Here is an 11,927-nt window from a genome sequence, read left to right on the forward strand (position 1 = left end):
CTGGCAACAGAAATATATGAGGCCTGTACAATCACCAACTGGGCAGAATTTAAATTTTTAATAAAAAATACAAAACAGAAAATAGAAGGACAATTTTAACTGAAATACTGCTCTTTTACGAGACCACGTTATAATAGATGGATTGAGTCATTCATTTACTGAAGATATATCATTATTTACTGAATATAAACAGTATATGATTATTTACTTTAATAGCCCCTTTCATACACGACGATGCAACTAATAATGCATTACATTAAAATAAGCCCTCAAATAGTAACAATAAAAGCAAAGCAAACAAGCAAAATGAATTTACAAAGTAGAATAACACAATAATTCAAATAATGAAATAAACTCAAAACAGGGTAAGAATAAGCTAATAAATGTAAATATACAAAATTGCATGAAAAGGAAAAAATCAATCAAGCAAAATGCATTGCATAAAAATAAAAACATGATGTTGGAGCCCTTGGCTTCGGTGGCCAAGCACCGTATTATCCTGGTGGCTCATATTGTGTGCCACATAGAGGGCGGTGCTCTCCCTGTGCGTGTGGTTAATGTCACAGAGGATGAGTTGGTATTAAGAAAGGGCATGAAGGTGGGGACTCTCCACACCGATATTGAGGTTGAAAGTGGGGTTGAACCCAGGGGCATAAATATAGACAGTGCAGGCAGTGCGGTTGCACTGGGGCCAGTGGGGTGGGGGGCACTCAGAGCGGGCCCTCCAAAATGAATTGGGCAGAGAACGGGCCCTTGTGAGGGATTCAGATTACCACCTCGAAAAATATGCCTGTGTGCAAGGAAGAACTCATGTAATATTAAAAATGGTGCCAAGCACGTATTAATAGTTAACTATGCTTTTATTATGTGTTAATAAGACTATATAAGTGTTAATAACAGCATTTATTAGCAGTTAACTATGATTTTTGCAGACACTAGAGCTAAAGGCGAACAGTGCCTTATTAATGTTAATACACCGTTTATTATGCACTTATAACAGTTAACTATGCTTTTCGCAGCCCACCCATCGAAAATGAGCACTACATGTAGTCAAAGTGGATAAAATGTGAATTAAAAAAAAATATATATATGTAAATATACACAATAAACATAGTTTTCGTCACTTTCACGTAAATGGCAGTCACCTGCTGCCACAAGGAGAACATTCTATGAAACATAAGCTCAAACAGGCCATTATTAGTACAATTACATTATCTTTCAACATTGAGGGAAATTGTAAATTCTAAAAGATATTCGGAAAATGTTATATAAAAAAACATCACATCAGCACAAGTTGGAACCAGCAACCGACAACCAGTTTGATAGCAAAATATGCTAATTATAATAATAATAATAATAAGCATAGTTTAATGTAGGTGTTCGCTATCCTGTTGTTTTCCACAGAGCACCGCGTGGTGGATGGCACTTAACTTGTGTGACATCTCAATATGATCCTCAAATTCTTATTTTATTTTCATTTTTATTTCATTGTTTCTCATGTGAACTGAACATTGTGACTCAAATGCCGATGTGTGTATTGAATTTATTTTATTTTAAAAGTATTTTCAATTAAAAATATTCTTTGAAAATAATTAAAAATTACTTTTACACAGTCAGCACATTATAAGCATCATGAAGATAGGGGTTGGAGAAGGAATGGAGAGGAAAAGTTCCGAGGAAAAGAATGATTCAGCATGACAAATGAAAGAGAAGAGGAAAAACAGGGGAGCTGGCGATGCCGCCGGGCCTCTCCTACGGCACCAGTGGTAGGAGTGGTCGCTTGGAGCTGGTCCTCAGCTCCTTGGTTGGAGCCAGGGGATGGTAGGGAGCGAGCCGGTCACGGTGGAGGGCCAACACCTGGTTCTGCTTGACCAGCCGCACCCTGTACACATGTCTTACAGCTGTTCCATCACAATGCAAGGGCCAGCCCACTGGTTCGATAGCTCGGTGGACAGGCCCTTTTTCCTCTCTGGAAAGCCTGCACGCAAAGACACACACCCCTGGAACTCAACCCGCATTCTATCTCCCCTCTAAATTATGCAGAAACATTTATTATAATATTTATTGAAATAGTCAGCATACACCACTATGATATGGTTCTATCTCTCTGTGTACTTTATCAGCACTTGCCATGCTGTTCCGTGTTGCACTAAGCATGGTGGGGTGATCGTTTTACAAATCTGCAAGAATCAGGTAAATGGCGTACCAAATCATCATTTATCAACTTTGGTCTGCTAACTTAATCATACTCCCGTCTACTGACACTAATAACCATTTTATATTTTATCAACATTTCAAGGGATTCACATATGCAACGTGTGGTTGACCAAGGGAGCGGGGCCAATGCGCCGCAGCAGACAGGCGGTGGCAGGCTCCATCCCGGGCCGCTCAGTTGCTGTGGATCAGGCTAATCAACGAAGGGACTCCTTGAGGTAGATTTGACCATGTACAGCTGAGTTACAAACCACTTAAATACGATGCCTGGCCACGTATACATAGCTAGACAAAACCTCAAACTGACTACAACTTTTCATTGTTAAGGTCTTTTATACATGCTGGCCAAGTTTGTTCAGTTCTGACAAAAATAAGCATTTCTGCCATTTCAGAGCAGACTTCCCACTAACCAGGCTGACCGAAAATCCAGGTGTTTACCTGGTTTGAGGTGAGTTTGTGCCCCTGGAATAATATCTAAAATTTAGCACACTTGTGAATGGGGTGGTCGAGATTCCCAAATGGACAATTGCAGAAGGTAAAAATGTTATCGAATGGAAAATGAATTTGGTGTTTCTAGATGCATGTTAAAGTACCTAAAAACCTGCAAAAGGTCAAAGGGTTGCCAGGTGTTCCTTGTGTCAAATTTGACATTTGGGTTAGGGTTAGAATGCAAGGAATGAACCCTTGTATTTTCACATTTAGTATACATTTGGATGGAGTGCTCAGGGTTACCGAATGTCACAGTGAGAAACAGGAACATATTTTGCCATTTCCAATTGACCATTTGGGAACACTGACTACCCCATCCAAAAGTTGGGGTTGTCAAAATATTAAGCTCGCCTCCGCATCACATAGGAAAAAAATCTGGTTTATTTGGACTTTTCCTTTTGGACTTCAGAATTTATTTGGAGTCATAAGAGGTTGATGCCTTCACCACATACGATGCATTACCCCAATTCTCAACCATTTTTGAATGGGAGTCTATGGCTGAATTTCCAAAGGAAGAAACTAGGGGTGCCAAACTTTGCACATGTGGGCAGTGGGATGAGACCATCACACACATCAAATTTGGTGGCTGTATCACTTACGGTTTGGGAGTAATATGAGGATCAGCATGTATCGGTTTATATTCAGAACTCTGGATACTGACCTGGTCAGGACACATCTAGCTATGCACCAGATAGACCTGTGACCAGCTAAACCTGTGAAACTGCTGGCTCGCTGTGCCTCACTCCACTTACAACAGGAAATTGCAGAGCGCATTAAGGAAACAGAGGAAAGTGGCAATTCAGCCCCTTGTAGTACCTGGGCAGCCATGGTTGTACTGGTGAGGATGCATGATGGTACCCTCCGCTTTTGTGAAGACTACCCTAAGCTGATGAGGATCTTATGTGGAAAGACACCTACCCCCTTCCACATTCCTGATTGATGTCTTAGACAGCCTGAATAAAGCATGTTGGTTCCCCACCTTTGATTTGCAGTGGACAACTTAGTCTAGTCCACCTAGATGACATAATTGTGTTTGGGCACACCTTCCATGAACACCTCACACACCTGGATAAGATTCTATCAAAATTAAAAGAAGCCAACTTAAAAGTGAAACCCTCCAAGTGTAACCTGTTTTCAGAGCAAGTACAGTATCTGGGCTATGAGATTTCTACACAGGGTGTAGAAGCAGATCCTGCGACGATTCAGGCAGTCAGAGTATGGCTCCAACAATTAGACAGAGGTCCGGAGCTTTGTGTGTTTGGCATCCTATTACCAACGGTTTGTTAAGGGCTTCGTAGAGATTTGCAGGCCCTTGAACCAACTAACAGAAAAAGGCAGACCTTTTGAGTGATCAGTTGCCTGTCAGGCTGCTTTCGACAAATTGAGAACTAGTTTGTCTGCCCTGGTGTTAGCTAACAGCAGATAACTTGGTGGGTCGAACAGTCGGCTAGTTTCCATCATGAGATTGTACGTCACCCTGAAAAATGTCATGCTTATGCCTTGTCACAACTTCCTACATTTTCAGTGAGTGGCTCAGTAGTGCAGCAAGCTGATGGGTCTACTCAAACGTGACAAACCTTTGCAGCGAAATACACTGTTTTGATATCAAAATATTCGGGAGGCCATTCATGTTGTAGAAACTGCAACATCTGCAAAAACACATGGAGATGCATTTCATATAGCCTATGTTAGGATCTTATTTGACCAGTCCAGGTAACCTGACCACAAATCTCATCAATTTATATTATGAGAGAGTTTGAAGAAGAAGATGTCCTTACTGTGGCTCAACTAGAGGCAGGAGGATAATGCACATATCTGTTATACATAGGCATATTCCCTCTATCTATTCCATTTTATTTATTTTTATTTTCATTGTATTTTATTCTATATATTTTTATTTTATTCTATAAGTATTCAACTTACTGTATTACGTTTTAGGAGTCAGTTAGTCGGCCTATAGAAATAAATTTTTTTTTTTTTTATTTTTATTTTTTCCTAGGACATATTGTGTGCTAACACCGGGTGCGTTGCATTACATTTCACTGCATATATGTATGAAAGTATGTATATGTATGTGACAAATAAAAATCTTGAATCTTGAATCTTGAATCTTGAGTCAGGTGCATGTGGAACTGGGCCTGGCTGAAGTCAAAAACTGATGTCAAGAGAAAAGGATTTATCTTACAGCTGTCCCAGTACTGAAAAAAAAAATAGAAGCCAGGCCATGCCAGGTGCAGCCTCTGCTCCAATTAAATAAATTACTCAACAAAAGCATGCACCTTTGGCCCACTGCAATACAGAAAAGCTACCACTAACTGCCGTGGAACACACAGAAGAACCAGAGGGAAAAGGTGTAAAAAATAGTTAGTCGCAGTTACAGCACTGCGAGGAAATGTTTTTTGTGTATTATATTAAATCTATTGGTGTGTTTATTTAAAATAGAGTAGTATACAGAGGTTTGTTATCAAGTATAAGATTCCCAGGTCTGGTAAGAGATAACGGCGTGTATGTTATAATTACTCTAAAACTGAGCAGAGCCCGGATGTTGGTAAATGTACAGCTCATCCAGGGGGTCCTGACAAAGTAATTACATACATCTTTCAAATGTTGAGGAAGCGCATCGACAAAGAATGCCAGATGGGTAGAAGATAAAAGTTCAAGAACAAATTAAGCATACATCTTTTAGTGTTGAGGAAGTGAATCTAGAAAGCTGCGACCTCCCAAGTGAAGGTTAAGAACTGAACGGTTAGCGAGTCAATTGAGTTTATAAAGTTCAAGAGTAACTTAAGCAGGCACAACTACTTTTTTTTTTTTTTTTTTTTTTTTTTTTTTACCTGTGCTACAGCATGTTTGGCATACAACTAAAAGTATTTGTATGCCATTGCATCGAGGACAATTAGTCTGCAAGTGGAGTTCAAGTTTGCAACCTGCTATGCAACTCATTATTCATTCTGAAATCATCAAGATCTGCCATGGACATAACTTTTTTATCAACAACAAAGAAGGGTACATTAAACTTTTCCATTTGTTGTGTGTTAGTAAAATAATTTTGCTGAATGCCTTGTTTTCTAATAAACAATGAAGAGGAAAGAGGTTTTGGTCTCAAAGTGAATTTATTATCTTGTACATGGCCGGTTGTACAAGGGTTGGATCACAGATGTGGTTAAGGCAGTTTATTTTGGGAAGTCAGAAACACCATATAGTCAGTTTTGTGTGACAGATTCGTAAAGAATGGATGTTGTTCTTGCCCTCTGAAGCTGCGTCTCGGTGAGGCCTAAACACTGATAGCTGCGTCTGGACTGTCTGTGGGAATTAACACTGTGTGCTGATATGTGATTACATCGATTTACAAGGATATATGAGGAAAAGGTGGTTCTTTTGAATGTCCTAGTGCTACAGATGACGTTGTAGAAGCTTTTTCTGTCAAAGTGGCAAATGAAAGTGTTAATCTGGAAAACATTCAAGTTTTAGCTGAGCCTGTTGAGTACTTAATTATCAGCGTTGTAAACAGTGTAAGGTGATCATTTTATCATGGGAAACATATTTTTACATATGCAGGTGTACAATGCATGGCAATAGGTTTGGCAAGCCTCGCAAAACATACTCTTCAAAGTCTTTTATGGAAGATCTGGACACGGTTCTGTCAGGTGACGAGTTGTATACGTATTTGCGAGATACTGACAAGATCAGAAGGGGGCAAGTTTTGTTGTGTGGCCATGAATTACCTAAACAGCACACATTTTATGGAAAGGACTTTGAGTTTGAGTATGGTGATGACTATTTAACTGGTGATGTCCTGTTGTTCTATATTTAGGGTCCTCATCTACAGAATGTAGGATGATGATCCAATCGTTATTGCTCTGTTTATTAGGGTCTGTTGGAAAAATTCTCCTGTGTGGTTGGTGAGGTTAATCTGCCCGCTACAGGAAAACAAAATTGAGAGAACTAAAGATATTTATTCTGCAGAATAAAGAGAAAGATTCAGTAATGCTTTAGAGCCGTGTTCTGCTCGGTCTACCTCTACTTTAGTTGACAAGGCTTTCATAGTCATGAGAGGTTGTGTCCCATTCTGAGACTTGCCATGTGATTCGCTGTTGTCTTCAGTAACAGCTGAGAACATATTTTAACAAAGAAAAACATAGAACGCTCAACGCAGCATAAGTTGAGTGTTTACACAAATGTTCCTTTTACGATCTAGAAAAACAGAGATAATGACTAAAACATTTGTGACAGTGGTATACAGGAATGTAAGATCTCCTTTTGAAAGACTCGGGCGTAACCAAACAAACATATGCCTCAGCATTTAGACATCACTCCGTGGTAGAATTATATAATTTATTGACATTGATCATCATTTTCTCTCACACTCCCTCCTGTTGTTACCAGTGGAACAATACAAAAGGAAAATGCAATAATGCTTGAATATCATATAATTGAGGCAAAAGGATCAGAAAATTACGTATAAATTGATTACAATACAATTATATTACAAAGATATTGTTTTATTGTAGTCCTTTTGATGGAGGAGCGAAGGAAAATGATGACCATATAACAAGGTGGGGAGTGGCCAGGTGTAATTTAATGTGGATCAGAAATTCCATCGGTGGAGCGGACTGTGGGGCGCCAATGTTGGTGTAGACAGTGAGGTATCTTGGAATGTGTGGCGTCCCAAGACAGCCCCATCGTATAAGACAATTACTAAGCGACAGTGCCAGAGGTCCCGAGAGAGAGAGCACAAGGGTCCTGGTGAGAAGGGAAGTGAAATGTGACCTGTGACCTATGTAGGGGAACCAAATGGTAAATGTTGTCTTTGGGCCAGTATAAAAGACCCGCCCGTTTTGCATTTGACAGAGAATCCTCCGGCTTGGTTCTCTCCTGGACTTCCTAGGCAAAGTCTGGTCTGATGCTGTTCTTTTGTAATAAATCCATTATTTTACTCAAGTCAGCGTCAGCGGTCTCTCCTTCATCCACACATCAAATTCATCAAGAAACTCCAACAGCCCCTTCAAAAACTGCTTCCAAAACACATTTCTTGGGCTGTGGTAAGGGGAATGGCAGTAACCCAAGTAGCCGATGTAGGTGTGGTTGAAGTGGTTCCATCGCATTTGCAGGGTTAGTAGCGTTCGGCGTACACTCGCGTTGTCTCCTCAACGAGTACCTAGAGGGGAGTAGGAACTTTCTTCCGACGAGATGCGTGTACCCATATTGGTCGTTCTGCCACCTTAACTGCTGCGGCAGTGGTGAGGACCCTCACCCTACTGCAGAGGTCCCAGGAATTTGGCAGAGTTCCAGCTTTTCCTCTGGAAGTCGCAAATCACCACCCATTCACCTGGTCAGAGACCGTGTAGAGGTCCTTCAAGTGGGACAGGTAGGGCTGCTTTGACCTGGGCACATAGACTTAAACACTTGAGTTTGAGACACTCATTTTGACAACATTGTTTGGTATAGGTCCAAGATTGTTAAATGGGGTACGTGGAAAAATTCTGTGATTTCCCAAACAAATATGTTGAATAGCCAACTACAGACTCTGTACAAAAATGAATGTAAGCACACTCGTGTAACAACAGAATAATATTCTCACAATGTCTTGTAATTTGTAGTAGATAATGTTCATAGAATATCGATTAGGCTACAAAATAACCGACAGTGTGTAAATCATGCAAAGTTTTTAATTTTCCTGGAATGCATTTCTCGAATGTTGCCTGAACATAATCCCATCTACACAATCCATTAATAAAGTCAAATCTAAAAGTGATAAATACCAAACTGGACAATGTGATCACTCCTGGTTTACGTGACGTAATTCATATGTGTTTTTTGTCGACAGAAGACAGATGTAACTGCATTGGTTGCTCGGTCAGCACTTTATGCTAGAACAGTTCTATCACACCCTGTGATCGTCCTCACATTCCCGTCATCACTTATGGCAGGAATGAAACTCCGTTGAGCTGGGATTTCATTAAGATTCCCATCAATATTAAATGGGTCCCATGCATGGCCGTGGCAAAATGGCCGACCACACCCTCTTTACATTTTCAGAAAATCAAACTTATTCACTTTATACCATGAAACTCACAGAATTCGGGACACTTGTGTAACATCTTGGATAAAATGTGTAATTTTAGTCACTTCTCGGTCATTTTCATCCGTTGTACTTTGCAAACTCCTCCGAGGCCATGTATGTGATCAGCTTCAAACTTGACGAGTTTGAAGCTGATCACATAGCTGAAAACGCTGAAAACGATTAAAAGTTATTAAAATATATAATTTTTTTGTCACTCAATGTGGGAGTGGCAAAGCATTGAATTTCATGTTCCAAAAAAAGCTGTGTTTTTGTAATATTTTAGGCACTTTTAATGCTTTGTACTTTCACGAACTTCCTGACGCTGGCCTTTTGCTTTGTGAGCTCTGCACAACATGTTTTACAGTTTGAAAACAAATGTACTGTAATAAACACCTTTTTTTTTGTTTGTTTGTGTTTGTATATGTGCTTCTCCTGGACTTCCCTCCGCGTCTGACTACGGAGGTGGCGCTGCAGGATTTGCTCCGTGAGGAATACCAACATGTGGCGACATGCATGGGTATGTTGGAAGCATATTTTAGTTTAAGTACAGTTAAATGTATAACGAGTATATATTTTTAGACAAACCAATTCAATAAATATTTTTCTAATCAACAAAGTTGACATATATGTGTACATATTTCTATTCATCATAATCGTTGTTTGAGGTATCAAGTACTTTTCTGCAGCCAACCACTTCCGATTGAACCACCCAGAGCTGTGAAGAACAGATGGTGTAAGTACAATTGTACAATTTGTTGTCATGTCACGTGATGGGAATTTTATTAAGAACTTTGCAATGTTGTGTAATCATGGCCATATAAACTTGTTTGTGGAACAATATATCTAAATCTCTGTTATCACAGAAACATTTATGCACACACATAATTAAGAACCTCATATATCCTTGTAAATCTATGTAATCACATATCAGCCCACAATGTAAATTCCAACAGACAGTCCAGACGCAGCTATCAGTGTTTATGCCTCACCGCGATGGAGCTGCAGAGGGCGAGAACAACATCCATCCTTTACGAATATGTGGCGCCAAACTGACTATATATTGTTTCTGACTTCCCAAAATAAACTGATGATCCCAGAGAGCTGCTTTAAGCACATATGTGATCCAAACCTTGTACAACCGGCCCTTGTACAAGATAATAAATTCACTTCAAGACCAAAACCTCTTTCCTCTTCATTGTTTATTAGAAAACAGGGCATTCAGCAGAATTATTTTTTAACACACGGCTAATGGAAAAGTTTCATGTACCCTTCTCTGTCGTTGATGCAACAAGTTCTGTCCATGGCAGATACACATTGAGGCTAACTGTGAAATACCACATACCCGTAATGATTTCAATCTGCTTCGTGCATTAATGTTTCAATACTTATTTTTGCAGGTACACCTGAGTAATGCTGAGGGGATGAAGATCCATGTGACATTGCTGTGAAATGCTGCTTATCGCCATATTGAGACAACAGCACTCCCAACAGCACCAAAGTCAAAGGTTTCTCCCAGCAGGTCACTTCCAACAGTCTCTCCAAAAGTGATTGTGAAGGGAGAGCTCATCGTGCCTCATCCTTCACCTGAACCTTTTGAGTGGAGACTGGTTGGAAGGGGCAGAAAGATAATGGGTTGCACATTATTATTGTTGGGTTAAGACCCTCTGGAAACTTTGATATTCCCTGGTATTCACTCAAAGTGTACCTATTTTTTTAAACAATTTTGACGTGTTTATTATGTGTGTAGTTTGTCAAGACAAAGTCTTTAATCGTCATTTTTCTCTATGATTTCACAGGTGGATACAACACCAGTAGCGTTGCCAGAATGGTCCATCTCACTATCTCATTTTGGATGCAATGGATCAACTTTTCCATAGAATATATGGACACGGTTCTGTTGTCCGGTGACCAGTTGTATACGTATTTGCGAGATACTGACAAGATCAGAAGGGGGCAAGTTTTGTTTTGGGTACCTGAATTACCGAAACATCACCCATTTTATGGAGAGGACTTTGAGTTTAAGTATGGTGATGACTATATAAATGGTGATGTCACTGTGGTTGATGGAGACTCTTTCAATGATTTCAGGTCACTTTACAACATGGATTGGAAAATATGTTGGCAAAATATGAAACATGTTTGTTGACGTTAAATAGTAATACAAATGCAATCATTTGTCATTTTGGACAGTATGCAGTGGTTTACTCTCATTCGCGCAATGCTGCTAGAATGCCAGATGTACAGTATGTGGCCGAAGTGTTCTTGTATATTTAGGGTCCTCATCTATAAGAAACAGTCTTTATTCGTCACGCAACACACCACACATGCTTGCACACACACACACACACGCTTTGATGGTGGCCGGTGAAATGGATCCTCTGCTTTTGACCCATCCTTGCCTTGTCCTTCCTCCGGGGGCACAGCAAGGAGCAGTGGGCAGCATACATGGACGCGCCCGGGGACCAGGTGATAAGTGTCCATCGCTGGTCAGACGATGAGTGCATGTTTTTGGTGGGGGTCCTTACTGACGTGAGGTGGAGGAAACCCCATGTGAGCACGGGGAGAACATGCAAACTCCACACAGAAAGGCTCCTATTTGGGAGATAACCCACCGGAGCACGGTGCCAACAGCGCCCCAGGCAGGAATCGAACCCAGGACCTTTTTGCTGTGAGGCAGCAGTGCAATGCACTGCACCGCGGTGCCACCGAGTGTAGGATGCCACAGAATGTAGGATGATGATCCTATTGTTATTGCTCTGTTTGCCATGTGATTCGCTGTTGTCTTCAGCAACAGCTGAAGATGTTTTAACAAAGAAAAACAGAACACTTTCGGTTCCGGGAAAGCAGACGTTGAGGGTATACACAAATGGTCCTTTTAAGATCAAGAAAAACAGAGATAACAACTAAAACACTTGTGACAGTGGTATACAGAAATGTAAGATCTCTTGTGAAAGAGTCGGGCGTCACCAAACAAACATATGCTTCGGCATTTAGACATCACTTGGTGGAATAATTATTTGATTTATTAACATTGATCATCATTTTTCTCTCACACTGCATCCTGTACAAAAGGACAATGCAATAATGCTTAAATATCATATAATTGAGGCAAAAGGATCAGAAAATTACGTATAAATTGAGTACAATACAATTTTATTTC

This window comes from Zeus faber (genome assembly GCF_960531495.2).
Source record: "Zeus faber genome assembly, chromosome: 21".
Classification (NCBI taxonomy): domain Eukaryota; kingdom Metazoa; phylum Chordata; class Actinopteri; order Zeiformes; family Zeidae; genus Zeus; species Zeus faber.